Source organism: Amblyomma mixtum, chromosome 4 (assembly GCF_055824585.1).
Source record: "Amblyomma mixtum isolate Tamu chromosome 4, ASM5582458v1, whole genome shotgun sequence".
NCBI lineage: Eukaryota > Metazoa > Arthropoda > Arachnida > Ixodida > Ixodidae > Amblyomma > Amblyomma mixtum.
In genome coordinates this window covers 5,512,603-5,519,433 of record NC_143015.1, presented here as the reverse complement: position 1 = coordinate 5,519,433, position 6,831 = coordinate 5,512,603, and the positions used below count along the sequence as shown (strand labels likewise).

Below are 6,831 nucleotides of genomic sequence, written 5' to 3'. Positions count from 1 at the left end.
TTTGTTTTTGACTATTTTATTCTTCTGTTGCGTAATTTGCATTGGGGGCTATATAGCTCTTGCTCACGTCTTTGCATATTTACTCGCAGGTTCTTTTTTTCTTTCGAACATCACCTTTATTGATGAAAACCATCGAAAGTAGTTGCGAACCACAATTCAACATGCCTTTGTTTGTTTTTGCTTTTTTTGCGCGAAACTTCCACCCCAACAAACAATTTGAGGATTCTTCGACGACCACTGAATAAATGGACTGACAACTGGCGTTAGACGTATGTTAACCTAGCTTGTTTGGCGCATGTACGGTACATGAAACTATGAAAGAGCGCGCATTCTGCTTGGATATTTTTTTGCTTTATATTTTTGTTATGTGGTAACATTTTAAGCTATCTTGAACTGACAGAAGCCATACGGCCCCACAAAATACGCGAGTGTCTCAAGTCGTTTTGGCGAAATGCATCTTGAAGCTCCAAGTTTTTCACTTCAAAATTTTCAGGCTTTTGCTGCAGCTTTGTAGCAATACTTTGACGCTTCCGTGTTTCCCATCCACTTCTCTCTTGTAGATATTGCTTTCTGTACTGCCTGTGGCCATGTGACTCATTCTCCAAAAATTCCAAACCCTTTTCACATGTTTTGGCCTCTTTCCCTCTCTCTTTCAAGTCTTCAAGTCCAATATCTCCCCACCTGTTCTCCCGGCCGTGCCCTTTTCCAGGGAGCGGACTAACCCCCCACCCCGCGAAGCGCTATTTTTTCTTTTTGGTTGTCACTTTCTCAAACCTGTTTTCCCTCGCAAGCAGCTACGCGCTTCGCTGTTCCTCCACCTCCCTGTCTCCACCTTTCAGCTCGAGGACTTTTCTCGGAACCACAAAACCTGTGTAAAGGAAAATTACTCTCTCCCCTCCAGCCAACCCCCCCCCCCACACACACACACACCATCGTCTCCACTGCTCGTCTTGGAACCGCGCGACTCATCACAATAAGACATTCTTCACTGCACGGCGGAGCTCAACCACGTGCACAACCAACGCGACGAAAATGCATGCACACTCGAGCTAGTACCGTTCATAGTCTGTGCACGCGAAAAGCCACACTCATATATTAGGAGAGCTCCGACGCTGTTCGTACCGCCTGCAAGATCTTTTGTAAGTACTAAAACTCTTTTACCTTGATATACGCCTGGAAGTTAAAGTGGTTTTTGTAGTAAATGTTGCTTCGACTACATGCGCCTTTATTTTTTAGGCAGGAGAAGAGAGCCAGTCAAAAAGCACGAGGACGACTTCTGTGTACCCACTCTCATTGCGAAATGGCTTGCTTGACGTCGTGCGCAGTGGAATTGTGGCCGAATGGTGAGAATTTAATTTTTCGTCTTTGGTGAGATGAACTCACTAAAGATTCACTACTTTGGCTAACAGCGGGTTTGAACTCATATGACTTGAGATAGGATGCATTCGGGAATATGTCCTTTACCGCTTATGCACGACGGAAATCAGAACCGCTTAAATAATTTTCCACTGCAGACTAGTTGGTAAGGATATGTGTAATACTTTCGTAGTGTTTCTTTTTGCCTTCTACTCTTGCAGACTCAATAGAAAATCCGCAATTACTGGTTAAAGCTTTTGCCCAAGTTCTCTCGCAATGAGAAAGGGCATTACTCTGGACTATAACACTAGTATTTTTGTGTGGTTTTCAAGTTGCAGTTTCGAATCCAACTATAGCATGCATGCGAAGCAACTAAGGTAAAACAAAGGTGCCCTGAGTTCCTTGCGTTCAGCGTATTTCGTCAAAAATCGCAAGCCGCATTTTTAACCCCATTAAATAAAACTAATCAAAAATGTTGTTTTGACGTCCATGTGGAAGAGACGCTACAACCTGTGCATGTTTACTGGAATAAAAAATTACCTCGCAATTTAGAGATACGAGTTATATTAAAACAAAATAATACATTAATCTGTTTTCAATATCACATTAATTTGCTTATCTCGCATTGAATATATTTACTGGGAGTGCGACACGACGCATTAAACTAAATTAAACCATTTGGTATAGGGAAGTTTAGTAAATTAAATTCCACTTTGTGCAACTAATGTGGTGCTGGTTCTTAAGAATAAATTAAAAATTATCCTGTAAAATATGTTGCTAGTGTCTTCACGATGACTGTTTTTCACAAAATTCGGTGTTATTTAATCATTTTTGTTTTTGTTCTGTGATGGCCATAATTCAACTTACCATGACATCATGCATCTCTTTGCAGGCTTGGCGCTTCGTGAGGCCATCGTGCAAGAACTGGACGAGGAATTTCTTTGAATGCAGTCCAGCAGTCCCCTTGCAAGTGGAGTGCAACGATTACTTTGGATATGACTGATCAGTTCACTGGAGGACAGCTCCGTTGAGCGCTTTATGGATGCCTTAGCCGTGCCGCAGCAGCTTGCCGAGATGCTTTGTCCAACCTGATCGGCACGCACCAAACTTGAAAATAAATTGTTTTCCCACAGCCTCTGCCACCATGCTCTTGGGCCCCTTTTCTTTACTCCCCACGGTGGCTGGTGGTAGCGCAAACCATCCTGTGTGCGCTAGAAGCGTGATTCTTGTAACTCAAAGCAATAAACGGGTCTTTTTTCTGGAATTCTTTCGCAACCTCATTTATGAATATTTGCTAGGTAGAATGGTATGTATGTACATCCATCCACAGTGCCGGTCATTGCCGAGTGGGTTAATTGCATGTGCCAGCGTTCGAAAGCTGGATGCCATTATTCGAAAGCTGGAAACCATTATTCGAAAGCTGGAAACCATTATTCGAAAGCTGGATGCCATTATTCGAAAGCTGGAAACCATTATTCGAAAGCTGGAAACCATTATTCGAAAGCTGGATGCCAATATTCGAAAGCTGGAAACCATTATTCGAAAGCTGGCTACCAATGTTTGAAAGTTGGATGCCAGTATGAGACCTTTGCTGGTCCATGCTGCAGAACGAACATCGGGACTGCGTTGGCCGCTTGATCGGCCGAGCGTTGGCCCAAAACTGGCATGAAAGTAAGGCCAATGTGTGAAGTGGTAGCGCTCGGCCCAAATGCCAGTGTAGGACCGATGTTCGTGCCAAGTTTTGCCAACACTTGCGCGACGTTCGGCCAATGTTTTTGTGCTGCCTGGGTTCATGTACCGTACATGCGCCAAACAGGCTAGGTTAACATGCGTATAACGCCAGTTGTCAGTCCATGTATTCAGTGGTCGTCGAAGAATCCTCAAATTGTTTGTTGGTGTGGAAGTTTCGCGCAAAAAAAGCAAAAAACAAACAAAGGCATGTTGAATTGTGGTTCAGAACCACTTTCGATGGTTTTCATTAATAAAGGTGATGTTCGAAAGAAAAAAAAAACTTGAGAGTAAATATGCAAAGACGTGAGCAAGAGCTATATAGCCCCCAATGCACATTGCGCAACAGAAGAATAAAATGGACAAAAACAACAATTTCGAACACTACGATTTGCAGAAAAGGAAGGAAATAGCAAATCAGAAAACACGGGAAAGGCGCGATCACAGGGCACGACGTAGGGAAGCGTAGGAATCGCTTAGCACGTGTCCGCGTGCGTTTATAAAGCACCCGCCTAATATTTCATGATCGCAACGCATAATTCGAAATTACAAGGCGACTGCTTCGTTTCTGGGCGTTGCCAAAACTGAACACAGTTTCGGTTTTGCGAATGCACTTGCTCTAATCTATTACGTTTGTATCGCGATCTCCATGAAGCAGACACCAGCTGCGCACTGCGGCAGTGAATTCCTAGAGCGAATAAAAAAAGTGATTTTTTTATTCCAAAAATTTAATCAAATATAAGTTATTTGATTTTTGTTGAAGGCGCCTGTTGACATTTTTTGTTGAAGGCGTCTCGGGTGTAATCAGAACGCTGTGGTCTTTATTGGGAGTTCTTCACATTTGTATGTAGCTTGTTTTTCTGTTGTGTTCTATTTTGCTGTATTGAATTTTACTGTTAATGTACTTACCCCCCCTACAATAATGCATCTGAGGGCGCTGTAGGTACATTGAATAAAGAAATAAATAAAATAGACAGTTTTCTTAAATAGCATAGCCAATTCTGGCGAACAGTGGGGGAACTCTGGCTAACATGGCCCATGATAGCCATGATTTTAAGATGGCAAAACCGACAATGGCAAACAGTGGGAAAATTCTGGCTAACCTGGCCCATGATAGCCAGGATTTTATGATGGCACAACCGACATTGGCAAGGAGTGGGAAAATTCTGGCTAACCTGGCCCACGATAGCCAGGATTTTGTAATGGCACAGCCAGTATTGGGAAAGCGATGGACAACCAGGGCCATCATTGGATGCGGCAGTGAGTGGTTCAACCAATATTGGAAACTCATTGGAAACTCTGGGCCTACTTAGGGCCATGCTTTGCCAACAGTATTCCAATATTGGCCCGCTGTCATGTGCTACCTGGGATAGGGGTTTTCGTGCCTGATTGCACATTTTTTACGCGCACCAGCGTTTTCCTTCGAGGCCTTCTCTTCTACCGCACGACAAATCCTGCTCAGCTTATTTGGTGCTGAAAAAACAACATTGACACCGTAACGAGCAGCAACCTTTTTTAGACCATGAGCAGTGCGATGAATATACGGTAGAACGGCGAAATTCTTTCGCTGCCTGTCCTTAGCTTGGCCGGTGGGGCTTTCTATGTGAATGGCCTTCTTTTCGCACAACCGGGAGATCACATGCTGAGGGTAGCCACCGGACATAAGGCGTGAAATCTGCGCATCCAGGCTGTCTTTCATTTTATGATGGCAGGTCTTGAACAGAGCCGCTCTAATGGTGGACTGAGCAATCCCATTTTTTACCAGTTTTGAGTGGCCCGAACTAAAGTGCAGCAGGGGTTTAACGGATCTTGGGTTGTACTGCCAGCACACATGGTCTTCCTTAAAGTGGAGGTTCAGGTCTAAAACCATCCTCAGGAACCTCAAAGGTAAAATTGAGCCCGAATGACCTTTCCTTGAAAATCTTTAGGATGTCCACAAGCAGGCGGTTGAACGAATTTTTATCCGTAAAGAGGACATAATCGTCAACGTACCTAAACACCTTTAACGACATTCCACTGATAACCGATTCGATCACTTGATGGATCCTGGACAAAAAGATGCCGCTTAGGACTGGGGCCACACACGAGCCGATGCATACTCCAGACTTTTGTCGAAGCGCGCTTCCTTCCCATTCCACATAAATCGAGGCGAGGTAAAACTCGGGAAGTTCCAAAAAGGACTCAACGGTGATCCCGCAGCTTGTCATGAAGGCAACTTCGTCATTCTCGCTGATGTGAGTCCGAACAGCACGCATGAGCTCTGGGTGAGGCAATGAATAAAACAAATCCTCCACATCAATACTGAAGGCACTGCAACGCCCAGGATTCTGGTCCTTTAGAAATTCCACAACTGCCTCCGAATTCGCCGCCAGGAAAGGATCGGAGAGAGGCAGTGTTGACAGGTGCTTTTGCAGGTATGAAGAGACGACTTTCTGCCAAGAGTTAGTTTCGGTCGCAATGCAACGAAAAGGAATTTCCGGTTTATTTTCGAAAAGAAATTTCCGGTTTATTTCCGAAAATGAATTTCCGGTTTCTGCTGCCACTCAAAACTGGCAAAAAATGGGATTGCTCAGCCCACCATTAGAGCGGCTCTATTCAAGACCTGCCATCATAAAATGAAACATTATGCAAAAAAACAGCGCGAACAAACGCATAATGTATCACCAACCATGTATCACCCACGCATAATGTATCACCAACGCATAATGTATCACCAACCACGGACCATAATGTATCACCATTTTGCATAATGTATCACCAACTCGACCGCTTATCTAACCTGTTGTATAAAATGAAAGACAGCCTGGATGCGCAGATTTCACGCCTTATGTCTGCTGGCTACCCTCAGCATGTGATCTCCCGGTCGCGCGAAAAGATGGCCATTCACATAAAAAGCCCCACCGGCCAAGCTAAGGACAGGCAGCGAAAGAAGTTCGCCGTTCTACCGTATATTCATCCCACTGCTCATGGTCTAAAACAGGTTGCTGCTCGTTACGGTGTCGATGTTGTTTTTTCAGCACCAAATAAGCTGAGCAGGATTTGCCGTGCGGTAGAAGAGAAGGCCTCGAAGGAAAACGCTGGTGCGCGTAAAAAATGTGCAATCAGGCACGAAAACCCCTACGTCGCATGCAAAAGCAATGCTGTGTACATGATTCCCCTGTCATGCGGGGCTGTGTATATCGCCCAAACTGGTCGATGCATTAACACGCGCCTCGCAGAACATCGCCGGGCTTTAGGAAGTGGCACAGGTACGCACCTGGCAAGTCATGTGCGCAAGCACGGGGAACAAGATAAGTCCTGCCAAGCCCAATTGGATCTAACGACAGTGATCTTTTCGCATCACGACCAGAAGACTAGGGAAATCATCGAAGCCTATCATATTGCTAAGACAAAGGGCTGTGTCAGTGAGCCTTCAGTTTTGCTGTCGGAGAAGGAATGAGCGTTTTTAGATAGTACCGGCTAATCTCTTTTTCTGTCTTGTTATTTTTTGGTTCTTTATGTTTTCTGTGACCCCTAGCTATTTGTTCCCAGCGTTGCAATAAACGTTTTTAGTTGCTAGTAAGCGCTTGTCGTGTGTGTTTTTTCCTTTCGTCTCCGTCTTGTCGCGCTTTGAAACCCATCATGAATGTTCACCAACTTGCCCAACTATTTGCCCTCCTCTTGAAATGAAATGAAGAAAATGCTGAACATTAGCGGCAACACAACTGTGGTCGCTTATTCCCGGTATGACCACAGTGTCACGCACCA

The 6,831-nt window shown here is 44.6% G+C and overlaps 1 long non-coding RNA gene across 1 annotated transcript; it reads left to right on the top strand.

Moving 5' to 3' along the window:
* The first annotated feature begins 1,270 nt into the window (after window positions 1-1,270).
* LOC149345542 (uncharacterized) lies at window positions 1,271-2,620 on the top strand. Its single transcript, XR_016292014.1, has 2 exons — window positions 1,271-1,343; window positions 2,249-2,620. It is a non-coding gene; the product is annotated as an uncharacterized LOC149345542 (long non-coding RNA).
* The last annotated feature ends 4,211 nt before the right edge of the window (window positions 2,621-6,831 follow it).